The sequence below is a fragment of the Bos mutus genome, chromosome 10 (assembly GCF_027580195.1).
Source record: "Bos mutus isolate GX-2022 chromosome 10, NWIPB_WYAK_1.1, whole genome shotgun sequence".
Classification (NCBI taxonomy): Eukaryota; Metazoa; Chordata; class Mammalia; order Artiodactyla; family Bovidae; genus Bos; species Bos mutus.
Genome location: NC_091626.1, coordinates 22,544,756 through 22,558,651, shown reverse-complemented (window position 1 = coordinate 22,558,651; position 13,896 = coordinate 22,544,756).

The window sequence follows — 13,896 nt, the reverse complement described above, 5'->3', positions numbered from 1 at the left end:
ATGAGGGTGGAGATGGAGCTGGGGACGGGCGGGTGGGTAGGAGCTGCAGAGAGTGGAGGTCCAGACTCTCTCAGGTATGCGGAAGGAGTTGCTTCGGAAGTTTAGGCCGAATAAAAGCACACGCGCCACTTTGGGGACTTTTCTCATTCGTTATTTCATGCATTTATTCAACTACTTGAATATGATTGAAGATGGTGACTGCAGCCATGAAATTAAAAGACGCTTACTCCTTGGAAGAAAAGTTATGACCAACCTGCTGCTGCTGCTGCTAAGTCGCTTCAGTCGTGTCCGATTCTGTGCGACCCCATAGACGGCAGCCCACCAAGTTCCGCCGTCCCTGGGATTCTCCAGGCAAGAACACTGGAGTGGGTTGCCTTTTCCTTCTCCAATGCATGAAAGTGAAAAGTGAAAGTGAAGCCGCTCAGTCGTGTCCAACTCTTCAAGACCCCATGAACTGCAGCCTACCAGGCTCCTCCGTCTATGGGATTTTCCAGGCAAGAGTACTGGAGTGGGGTGCCACTGCCTTCTCCGTATGACCAACCTAGACAGCATATTAAAAAGCAGAGACATTACTTTGCCAACAAAGGTCCGTCTAGTCAGGGCTATGGTTTTTCCAATAGTCGTGTATGGATGTGAGAGTTGGACTATAAAGAAAGCTGAGCGCCCAAGAATTGATGCTTTTGAACTATGTTGTTGGAGAAAACTCTTGAGAGTCCCTTGGACTGCAAGGAGATCCAACCAGTCCATCCTAAGGGAAATCAGTCCTGAATATGCATTGAAAGGACTGATGCTGAAGCTGAAACTCCAATACTTTGGCCACCTGATTCGAAGATCTGACTCAATGGAAAAGACCCTGATGCTGGGAAAGATTGAAGGTGGGAGGAGAAGGGGACGACAGAGGATGGCATCACAGTTGGGTGGCATCACAGACTCAATGGACATGAGTTTGAGTAAACTCTGGGAATTGGTGATGGACAGGGAGGCCTGGCGTGCTGCAGTCCATGGGGTTGCAAGGAGTTGGACACAACTAAGCGACTGAACTGAACTGATTCAACTATTTAAGTATTATGTATTTAGAGAATACTGTGTGGGAGGAGCTAGATGGCAAGATACAGCGACTGAGTAGACAGTCTCTGCTAATGTCTTCGTGGGGGTTACAGTCTAAGTAACAGGGATTAAAGAACTAAAGAATACCATTGATATTTCATTCCAGGTGTGATCAGAGTTGTAAGAGAGAAGCACCATAGCAGCCGTGAGACTCACAGCAAGGGGAGTGACCTAGTTTGGGGGTCAGAAGTCCTTTGGGAGGGGGTGATTTCTGAACTGGACACACAGACTTCACCTGCACCCTAGAGCTGCCTGGACTTATACTATCCTTCCTTAGTACACTTGCTCCCTGCTAGATATCATTCCATTCCCTTCTGATTCCCAGCGCCTTCCCCCAATCCTTACTCTCAGTCAAAAAGCATGCTTCTTCCATCCCTCAAAAACATGGGAACACAGACCCCTACTCTGCCTGCTGGCCAAGTCTGCATCCACATACCGTCTCCCCATCTCTTTCTGTAGATGACCTACCTGTCTGTGCCGCATCAAAGGCCAGCCTTCCCCTCGGGGTCAATCTTGTGCCATCACCTACTCAAGGAACTTCCTCCAGCAATTCTCCCCTCTCTTTCCTCCACCATTAATTTTTGGCTTCTACTGCATCCTTCTTTCCCATCTGAAACAAACATCATGCTGATTCTTGCATCTTGAAAACCACACAAAAACCAGTCTTGGCCTCACTTCTCCCCTCTCTATCACCCCAGGGGAGAAGAGAAATTGGAGAAGAGAAACTTGCCACTGGAGAAGAGAAACTACTTCCTGTCCTCAGCTTCTTTTCTCCCGGTCTTTCTTGAACTCTTTCTATGAGGCTTTCTTCCCCGGCATTAGTCTGAAATAGCTCTTTGTCATGTTACCATGACCTCCTGGTTACTAAACCCAATGGTCATTTCTTGGTCCTCGTCTTACTTGACCTCTTAGGAGCCTCTGAGACCCAGGGATCACAGCCTTCTCTCCATGCGGTTTTCCCTAGGCTTTCAGGACCCCCACTCGCTGTTGCAGCCCCTTCTCAGTCTCCTGTGATGGCTTCGTCTCTTCCAGATGTTTGAGGGTCCCAGGGCTCAGGTGTCCCAGATGCTTGACATCTTTGTTCTCTCTGTGCTTACTTTCTTGATGATGGATTGCAGTTCATCTCATGATTTGAAATAGTGTTATTCTATATGTTAATGATTCTGTGCATCTATTTATAGATATCATATATCTTTTGTATTCCTTAGCCCTCACCTCTCTACTACTGCTGCTGCTACTAAGTCGCTTCAGTCATGTCCAACTCTGTGCGACCCCATAGATGGCAGCCCACCAGGCTCTGCCATCCCTGGGATTCTCCAGGCAAGAACACTGGAGTGGGTTGCCATTTCCTTCTCCAAAGCATGAAACTGAAAAGTGAAAGTGAAGTCGCTCAGTTGTGTCCAACGCTTAGTGACCCCATGGACTGCAGCCTTCCAGGCTCCTCCATCCATGGGATTTTCCAGGCAAGAGTACTGGAGTGGGGTGCCATCGCCTTCTCCTCACCTCTCTACTAGACTTAAATATTTAGAAGTCTAATAAAACACCTCAAATTCAACAAGTCCGGAACCTTGAAAACAGAATGCTGAGTGAAAGAAGCCAGACACAAAAGGCCACATGTTCTATGATTCTATCTACATATAATTTTCAGAAATAGGGAAATTCATAAAGACAGAAAGTAGATGTCAAGGAGTGGGGAATGGGGAGTGGATAGTGGGTATAGGTCTTTGGAGGGAGTCAATGGATTTTCTGGAATTAGATAGTGTGGTGGATACACAACTCATGAATATACTGAGAAGCATCGAAGCCACATTTTAAAGAGGTGAAGTTTATGATATGTGAATTATAGTCAATAAAAAAAATCATCATAATGAAAAAGAAAAACAACTGAATTCTTGATCTTCCCTCACCTGAAACCTTATCCACCTAAAGCCTCTTACGCTCTTCCAGCCCCATCCTTCCCATCACTCAGGCCAAAGTTTTGAGGCCACGTTGGCTTATTTTCTCACACTCTACTCTAATCCATTAGAATACCATTATGGTAGTTTCCTTCAAAATATACCCAGAATCTGACCACTGCTCAGCATCTCCACTGCTGTGACATCATCTCATACCTGATTTACCATAGGGGATTCTGCCTAGCTTTTTGTTTCTGCCCTTACCAGCCTACAGGCAGTTTTCAACACGGCATCGGGGGATCCTTTCGAAGCACAGTAGACTCTGTACCTCTTCTGCTCCAAACTCTTCCAGAGCTCAAAACTCATCAGCCCAAGAAAAACTCTTAAGTTTTTGCTATGACCTCCTCCAAGGCCCTCACGGTCAGCCTCCTCTACTATTTCTCCAGCTTCATTGCTTGCCAGGGCCATTCACTCAGTTTCAGCTCCCGAGCTTCCTCACTGATTCTAGAACCCACATGGCAACTCCCACCCTAGGGCCTTTAGCTCGCAGCTGCCCTCTGCCTGAAACAGTCTGCCTTTGGATACCTACCTAGTAAACTTTGCCCCTGTTTTGAGTCATTTCCCTGATGTCACCTCTTCGAGAGACTTACTCTGACTGCACCCTCCCTATACCTCCATTTCTCCCTTGCCCTGCTCTGCTTCTCTTCTGCTGTGTCCAAAACTATGGACAGGGACTTCCCTGGTGCTCTACTTGTTAAGAATCTGCCTGCCAATGCAGGGAACATGGGTTCAGTCCTTGGTCCGGGAAGATCCCACATGCCACAGAGGAACTAAGCCCTTGCACCATGATTACTGAACCTGAGCTCTAGAGCCCAAGAGCCACAACTACTAAGCCCATATGCTGCAACTACTGAAGCCCATGTGCCCTAGAGCCTGTGCTCTGCAACAAGAGAAGCCACCGCAATGAGAAGCCCTTGTACCACAACCAGGAGTAGCCCCAGCTTGCCACAACTGGAGAAAGCCCGTGCGCAGCAACGAAGACCCAGCACAGCCATCAGTTCAGTTCAGTTCAGTCGCTCAGTCATGTCCGACTCTTTGCGACCCCATGAATCGCAGCACGCCAGGCCTCCCTGTCCATCACAACTCCTGGAGTTCATTCAGACTCACGTCCATCGAGTCAGTGATGCCATCCAGCCATCTCATCCTCTGTCGTCCCCTTCTCCTCCTGCCCCCAATCCCTCCCAGCATCACAGTCTTTTCCAATGAGTCAACTCTTTGCATGAGGTGGCCAAAGTACTGGAGTTTCAGCTTTAGCATCATTCCTTCCAAAGAAATCCCAGGGCTGATCTCCTTCAGAATGGACTGGTTGGATCTCCTTGCAGTCCAAGGGACTCTCAAGAGTCTTCTCCAACACCACAGTTCAAAAGCATCAATTCTTCGGTGCTCAGCTTTCTTCACAGTCCAACTCTCAAATCCATATATGACCACTGGAAAAACCATAGCCTTGACTAGACGAACCTTTGTTGGCAAAGTAATGTCTCTGCTTTTCAATAGGCTATCTAGATTGGTTGTAACTTTTCTTCCAAGGAGTAAGCATCTTTTAATTTCATGGCTGCAGTCACTATCTGCAGTGATTTTGGAGCCCCAAAAAATAAAGTCTGACACTGTTTCCACTGTTTCCCCCTCTATTTCCCATGAAGTGATGGGACCAGATGCCATGATCTTAGTTTTCTGAATGTTGAGCTTTAGGCCAACTTTTTCAGTCTCCTCTTTCACTTTCATCAAGAGGCTTTTTAGTTCCTCTTCACTTTCTGCCATAAGGGTGGTGTCATCTGCACATCTGAGGTTATTGATATTTCTCCCAGCAGTCTTGATTCCAGCTTGTGCTTCTTCCAGCCCAGCATTTCTCATGATGTACTCTGCATATAAGTTAAATAAGCAGGGTGACAATCTACAGCCTTGACGTACTCCTTTTCCTATTTGGAACCAGTCTGTTGTTCCATGTTCAGTTCTAACTGTTGCTTCCTGACCTGCATACAGGTTTCTCAAGAGGCAGGTCAGGTGGTCTTGTATTCCCATCTCTTGAAGATTTTCCACAGTTTATTGTGATCCATACAGTCAAAGGCTTTGGCATAGTCAGTAAAGCAGAAGTAGATGTTTTTCTGGAACTCTCTTGCTTTTTTGATGATCCAGCAGATGTTGGCAATTTGATCTCTGGTTCCTCTGCCTTTTCTAAAACCATAAATAAACAAATGCTGCTGCTGCTGCTAAGTCGCTTCAGTCGTGTCCGACTCTGTGCGACCCCATAGACGGCAGCCCACCAGGCTCCCCCCATCCCTGGGATTCTCCAGGCAGGAACACTGGAGTGGGTTGCCATTTCCTTCTCCAATGCATGAAAATGAAAAGTGAAAGTAAGTAAAAGTAAAAAAGACTATTGGTATGCATCTAATTTACTTATTTGTTTCGTATGTTTATTTCTTTCCGCCCCCAGTGTAAGGTAGATCCACATGGGCAAGGCTGTCATCTGCTTTGTTCACTGCTGTCCTAAGTGCCTAGAATAACATCTGGCACATAGCATTGCTCAATCAGTATTGATTGGATGAATGAATGAGGTTTAAAGAATGAGAAAGAATTAACAAGGAAAGTGTTTGAAGAGGACTGTGGAGGAGAATGTTTTAGGCAGAGAATCATCATGTATAAATGCCTTAACAAATTAAGACAGAAAAACAATATTTATACATAAAACAGATGGCATAAAACCAGTTGATAAAATTTAACACTCATTCACGATAAGGATACATTCTTTGCTTAACAAATTCTAAACAAACTCATGAACTTGCTTCTAAACTTGATAAAAGGCTATCTACCAGAAACTTAGAGCAAATACCATATATGACGATGGAGCATGAGGCACATTCCCGTGGCTCAGCTGTCTTTCTGACACATGGCAGGATCACACCTTCCTACTTCTCTGGAAGTTAGACTTGGCCATGGGCCTTGCCTTGAAATGCTAGTGGACAGAATATGGGTTACTTCAGGGCAGAGGCTTCCAAAGCCAGTGTGCAATTCCTTCTGTCATAGCAACTGTGGAAGCGCACATCCACGGAGGACAAGAGCCTCCATCAGCTTGAGGCTTTGAGAAAGAACAGTAAGGAATGCCTCCCTTACCCACGACTTGTGTTGACTATGAGGTGCAAGTGAGAAATAAATTTTGATTGTGTTGAGCCACTAGATTTTGGAGCTGTTTGTTATTGCAGCAAACCTTGACCTTTTTGGAATGATACCCCCAATGCAGTCAGAAATGAACGAATACCTCTACTCGTCAATAGTATACTGGAAATTACAACCAACACAATAAGGAAGTAAAGACAAAGAAGAGGTTTAAGACTGGAAAGGAAGAAGCCATACTGCCATTATTTGTGGTAATGTGATTACCCACCTTGAAAACCCAGAGCAACAACTGATGTGTTCACCAGATCAATATTTAAAATCAAGAGACCAATTTGATGGGACTTCCCTGGTGGTCTAGTGTTTTAGGAATCTGACTGCCAATGCATGCAGGTTCAGTCCCTGGTCTGGGAAGATCCCACATGCCAAGGAGCAACTAAGCTCCTGCACCAGAACTACTGAACCCTCATGCCTAGAGTCCCTGCTCTGCAATAAGAGAAGCCACTGCAATGAGCAACACCCTCATTGCCATGAAGAGTAGCCCCCTCTTGCTACAACTAAAGAAAGCCCATGCATAGCAATGAGGACCCAGTGCATCCAAAAATAAAGAAAGAAATAAATAAAAAATTTTAAAGAGGTTTAAAAAATAGTAATTTGAAAATGTAATATAACTTTAAAATTTCATTCATCAGAGTAACAAAAACTAGAAAATACTTAGGAATAAGCTAATTAGAATTATATAAGACCTTCTGCAATGCGGGAGACCCAGGTTCAACCCCTGAGTCTGGAAGTTCCCCTGAAGGAGGAAATGGCAACCCACTCCACTATTCTTGCCTGGAGAATCCCATAGACAGAGCATCTTGACCCACTATAGTCCATGAGGTCGCAAAGAGTCAGAGTCGACTGAATGATAACACTTGAGGATACACTTGCACTTTCCTGGAGAAAATAATAAAATTGAAAGTCACCAAAAAGGGAAGAGATGTGTTGTGTTGGGAAGATTCCCTGAAGAAGGAAATGGAAACCCATTCCAGTATTCTTGCCTGGAAAATCCCATGGGCGGAGGAGCCTGGTGGGCTACAGTCCATGGGGTCGCAAAAAATCAGACATGACTGAGTGACTAATGCTGGACAGCTGTTGTGTTCAATAATGGGATAACTATCATCATTAAAATGTCAATTCTCCTCAAAGTAATTGAAAACTTCAATGCAATCTCAAACAAGATACTAAAAAGACTCTCTGTAGAACTTGATAGGATGCTTCTAAAATCCATATGTTTCTTCATTTCCTTAACAAAAACTTAGGGAGGGCCTACTTCGGGCCTAACCTTGTTCTAAGTACTGAGGATACAGTGGTAAATAAAACAAAACAAAACAAAAAAAGGCTTCCTGGAGCTCTTATTCTAATGCAGAAAAAACAGTAGTAAACACACAGACATAGATACCTAATATCTCATGATGATTTTATGCAGTAGATATAAATGTTACATTAGCCCCCTAAAAAAAAAAAGACAAATGATGGGAGTTTGGATCCACTTTACCAGATCTAAAGACTTACTATAAAGCTGCAGTTTTAAAAACAGGTGGCTACTGAGACCGTGTGCCACAACCACTGAAGACCCCAAGTCCTAGACGGAGCCTGTGCTCCACAAGAGAAGCTACCGCAGTGAAAAGCCTGTGCTGCAACAAAGAGTAGCCCTCCACCCCTGCTCATTGCAAATAGAGGAAGGGTTCAGCAACAAAGACCCGTGTGGCCAAAAACAAATAAATAAATTTGAAAAAAGCAGTTGGCATCAGTGCACATAAAAACTGTGTTGGCTAAAAAGTTCCTTTGGTTTTTAAGCTTAAAAACAAAAAGACATATTTTTCATTTCCACCGAGAATGTTATTGAACAATATATTCACCGTTTTGTTCCACTACTTCCTGCCATTTTCCAGGCAATGTCACAATTTCATCTTCTCAAAACCGATTCTTTTTGAGCAAAGAACTATTCCAGGTGACTTTTAGTTTTCCAGAGAATTGAAATTTTTTCCACTTAAGAGAATTTTGTAAAGACTGAAAAATAATGGAAATCTGAAGGTGCAATGTCTGGTGAATACGGTCGATGAATCAGAACTCCCCAGACAAGCTGTGACAGTTTTTGCCTGGTCATCAAAGAAACAGGGTCCTGTGTTCCCCTGATGGAAGATTACGTGTTTTCTGTTAACTAATTCTGGATGCTTTTTGTTCAAGTGCTGCTTTCAGTTGGTCTAATTGGGAGAAATACTTGTTGGAATGAATTATTTGGTTTTCCGGAAGGAACTCATAATAGAGGACTCCCTTCCAATTCCACCATAAACATAACATCACCTTTGGATGAAGACCAGCCTTTGATGTGGTTGGTGGTGGTTCATTTCACTTGACTCTTCTATTCTAAATTATTTTACAGTATCCACTTTTCATCTCCAGTCACAGTTGTTTTAAAAATGGAAGTTTTTGTTACGTTTAAGTGGAGAATTGCTTGTGGAAATATGGTCAAGAAGGTTTTTTCCGCTTAACTTGTGTGGAACCCAAACTTCCATGCAATTAACAAACCAAGCTGGTGCAGATGGTTTACAAGGCTTGATTTGGATATTTTGAGTGTGTTAGTTAGCTTGCATGGTATAACATTGATCATTCTCAATGAATGTCTAGGTTTGATTGCTATCAACTTCAACTGGTCTACCTGACAGCTGAGCATCATTCAGTGAGACATAATCAGCACAAAACTTTGCAAACCATTTTTGACTCTGATCAGTCACAGTAGCTTCTTCATATGCTGCACAAACTTTTCTTTTTTTCCTTTGCATTTTAATTGCATTTTTACCTTTCTTGTGATAATAAAGCATATGCTGAAATGTTCCTTCTTTTTCCATCTTCACTATTAAAATGGCTACACAAAAATTCACCAATTTTGATAAGTTTTTTTTTAAAAACACATGCTCATATAACAGCTGTCACAATACAATCCAACAAAATTGTTTTGAATGAAATTAAAGACAAGTATGTACTATAAGAGGCTGCTTATGGAAAAAAATGTTTTTGGTCAACCAATTCTGTAAGAAAAGACTAGAGTCCAGAAAAAAAAAATTGATAAAAGCACTTCATGCATCTGAGGGGAATTTGACTTAGGATAAAGAAGGCATTTTGAACCAGTAGGGTAAGGACAACTCTTCATGAGAGGTGTCAGGACAATTGACTTAAGGAAAAAAAATCGATCCCTTCCTCACAATGTATACAAAAATAAATTCATGTTTAAAATTCTAAATTAAAAAAAAGAGAACAACCTCACAATTTTATAAGAATTAAAGAATATCAGCAAAATCTTCAGGTAGAAAATACCTTTAAATATTCTTGGTGGAGAGGGATATATAAATTAATGCATTTTGGAGGGTGATTTATCAGAACTATTTAAGTGGAAATACAATTAACCTAAATTATCTATAACCTATCAATTCTACTTCCAGATATTTAAGGAAAAAAAAACACCAGCCCAGATTCATAAGGATATATGTGGATATTCATTGCAGCATTGCCTGCAATATTAAAAAAATTGGGAAAAATTCCAAATTTCATGTATTGTGGAATATCAGTGTAGACTAGAATTAATAAAATGAGGTATATTTATATACTGATTTGTTATTATTCGGCATTTTAAAAGAATGAACTAGGACTAAATCTGTATGTACAAACATGCAAGATCTCAAAAATGTTTTGTTGAGTAAAAACAGTCAGTTCCTAAAAGCTACCTACAATTTGATGCCATTTATATTTATATTTTTAAAGTACACACCAAGACAATACTAAATGCTATCCATATTTTGCAGACTGTTAGGATTCTCCAGAGAAACAGAATCAATAGGGTGGATAGATGGTAGGTAGATAGATACTCTTACTGTAAGACATTGACTCGTGCAATTATGGAGGCAATTATCCCATGATCTGCTGCTCTGTCTGCATGCTGTAGACCTAGAAAAGCCTGGCACAGTTCCAGTCTGAGTCTGAAGACCTGAGAACCAGGCGCAATGATGGTCTAAGTCTCAGATCAGTGTCCCAGCTCAGTCAGGCAGAGAGAGTAAATTCTCCCCCTTCCACTTTATTGTTCTATTCAGGCCCTCAGTGGATTGAATGATGCTCATCCGCTTTGAGGGCTTCCCAGGTGCTCAGGGGTAAAGAACCCACATACCAATGCTGGAGATGCAGGAGACGGAAGACATGAATTCAATCCCTGGATCAGGAAGATCCCTTGGAACAGGCAATGGCAACCCACTCCAGTATTCTTGCCTGGAGAATCCCCTGGACAGAGGAGCCTGGTGGCCTACAGTCCACAGGGTTGCAAAGAGTTGGATACAACTGAGCGACTGAGCGTGCACACATGCATCCATGTTGGGAAAGGCCATCTGCTTTACGTAGTCTACCAATTCAAATGCGAATCTCATCCGGAAACCCTCTCACAGACAGATCCAGACATAGTGTTTAACCAAATATCTGGGTACTCCATGACCCAGTCAAGTTGACACGTAAAATTAACTATCATCGACAGCAATAGCTAACATCTATCTACTACAAGCTTGGCACTATCCCAATTATTTAATAAGGAACACCTTATGTGAATCCTAATCCTACACTATTAGTTACTATTATTAATCCTTACTTTACAGATGATAGAACTGAGGTTAAGTAACTTGCTTAATCTTACCCACTTAGGAAGGAGGAGCACTGGGAATCAAATCTAAGCAGTTTGGCTCCAGAACCAAGCTGGAACCTTATGCTGATCATATTAAGCTTCTAACAGTGGAGTTATCCAGGGGAGGCAGGGACCGAGACTTGGGAGAGGAGATGGTCAGTGGGCAAATAAAGCTCTACAATACTGTAATGTTCTATGTTTTTAAAGGGCAAAGTAAACTGGTATATTATTTGTGATAATAAATTAATTTTAAATATAGGTATTTAAAATTATATTAACTGTTATATTGGGTGGGCCAAAAATTTTTCTCTTACCAACGCAATACATGAAATTAAAGAATTACTTTTTGGAACATGGTGATTCACAGGACTTCCTTGGTGCCTTCCAATGTATGGGGATGTAGGTTCAATTTCTGATCAGGGAACTAACATCCTACATGCCACAGGGCAACTGAGCCTGTGCACTGCAGCTAGAGAGAAGCCTGTGTGCTGCAACAAAGACCCAATGCAGCCAAATAAATAATCAAATATTTCTAAAAGAAGAATATAGTGGTTAATGCTAGTAGGCGGTGCTCCATAAGCCTCTAATGGTGGGCTTGACCCGGTTTGATGGGGAGTGGTGTTTGGGAAACTTTGCCGAGGAAGTGTCTTTGAGCTGAGCGGTGGATGATGTGTGTGTGTTAGTCAGCAAGGGAGTAGGGTGTGGGCAGGGGGAGGGGAAGCGGGGCGTAGATTTCCTGGCAGAGGAAACAGCATGAGCAAGAGCCCTGAGGCCGTCACCACACACCCCCGGAACAAAGACAAGTGTGTTGGGCTCTAGAGAAAGAGGGAACATGGCTTGAAGTAAGGCTGCAGAGGTGGGCAGGCATCCAATCTCATGGAGGCTGGTAGGCTGAGGAAAGGCCTGGGAATTTAATTCTCAGAATAGTGTGTGCTGTTGGGTAAGGTGAAAACTGGACACTGATGGCACCACCGAAATCCCTGGAGTCATTTTTGCAGGGCTGTGTCTTGGTAGTGGGTAGAAACACCAAGAAAGAGGCTGAAGATGTAGTGGTGTTGCGGTTATTAAGTCACGTCTGAGTCTTGCGACCCTATGGACCAATGAGTCTTGCGACCCTGTGGACCAACCAGGCTCCTCAATCCATGGGACTGTCCAGACAAGAATACTGGAGTGGGTTGACCTCGACAACTCTCAAAACATGTGGATCTGAAGGATGAGGCTGGGATAGAGAGGCACCTGGAGGGTGAACAAGCCATTGAAAGCTGAGGTTAACTTGGGCTGGCTGTCATTATCTTTATGATGAGAAAGATTTACACCCAAAGACACGTCCACAAGAATGTTCACCATAGCACGGTTTATTACAACAACAAAAAGAACTTAAATATCCAACAAAAGTTCAATTAACCGAATAATGGAGTATCTAAGTGATGCAAAGCAAACAACAGTATACTCAGACTCTTGTTTCCGACAGTGAGTGGTCACATCTTCCTCTAAAGCAATTCAGTGCTTAAAAAATCATTTTGTAGAAGAATGTCTATTGTTGTGGGGGAACATATAAAGTTCTATAGCATATTAAGTTTAAGAAGCCAGTTATAACATAATGAGTATATTATGATCTCATTTTGGTATCAGGACGTCTCCTCCATCTCTACCTTTCTCCCCATCTTCATGCTTGGTGGGTTGAGAGGAGGGGGTCTTTTGACATAACGCACCATGGCAAAAATTATGCCAAGGGAAGTGATCCACTTTATCAAACGAGAGATCTATTTGTCTTGTGGATGCTCCATGTAGGTTCAGAATGGAGCTGGGATGTTGTGGGGAGGGCAGAGGGGTAAGAAGGAAGGTCCTTCTGGCCCCAGCTTAGGCCAACTTTATACCAAAGCTGGAAAAAAAAAAAAGGTATTGTTCATTCTCTAGACTTTGGAGGAATATGTGATAGGTTATAAGAAAGATTTAGAGGTGGGGGGTAGTTTTAAAGGAAACTGTGACTACTCACTTCCTGAAACAAAAGTCTGTGAGTCCACTGCTTGCTGTGGACAGCAACAGAGAGCTGTTCTTGCAAGGCAGTCTCTGAGCAAGGCAGAGGGGTCATCTCACACAGACTTTGGGGAAGGGAGGCGTGCGGCACTGGGTCAGCTTTCAGAGAATTTAGGGCTGGTTGACCCTCTAGAAGCACGGTCAACGGAATAGGCTGCTGATACCTGGTTGTTCTCAGAAGGGTGGGTTATTACTGGTTCAGCATGAGATTCCAGGTTACTGAAGCAAGTGCTCACAGAAGTGAGGTTTATCCCTGGTGTTAAGAGTTCAGTTCAGTTCAGTCGCTCAGCTGTGTCCGACTCTTTGCGACCCCATGGACTGCAGCATACCAGGCCTCCCTGTCCATCACCAACTCCCAGAGCTTGCTCAAACTCAGGTCCATCGAGTCAGTAATGCCATCGGTGTTGAGTCACTTGCTACCTAACAATTTATCTTTGTGTGTATGTGTGTGTGTGGCTTTGCTGCCGTGGCTTGTGAGACCTTAGTCCCCTGACCAGGGATCAAACCCAGGTCCCTGGCAGTGAGAGCATTGAGCCTTAACCACTGGACTGCCAAGGATTCCCAGCAATTCATCTCTTCCTAAGAGGATGGGAAATGTTATTTCCTTAGGGAAGAAGGACTGAGACGGCAGGACAATCTACATGTACATGAAGATGAATGGTCTCAGTGAAATAGCCCAGGTGGGGCCTTTGTGCTGGAGCTAATCCCGATTAGCCAGGACTAGTTTCTAAAGAAGGATCCCAAAGACACCCAGGGTTTCCTGGATTTGGACTCAGGACATGGTCGTGAGGGAAGAGTCCTACCCGTTCCTTACCTCCCCCAGTCTGGTGAGAGGGTGTATTTCACGTTGATGGTGGGGGTGGTGGGGAGTAGCCCCTGGGCACCCCCCACCCTCAGGTTCTGACTGGGCCCTCCTCCCTCCTGAGTGATGCCCTCCACGACCCCACAGGGCCGGCCCCCCAGTCCGCAAGCAGATCAGAGCCT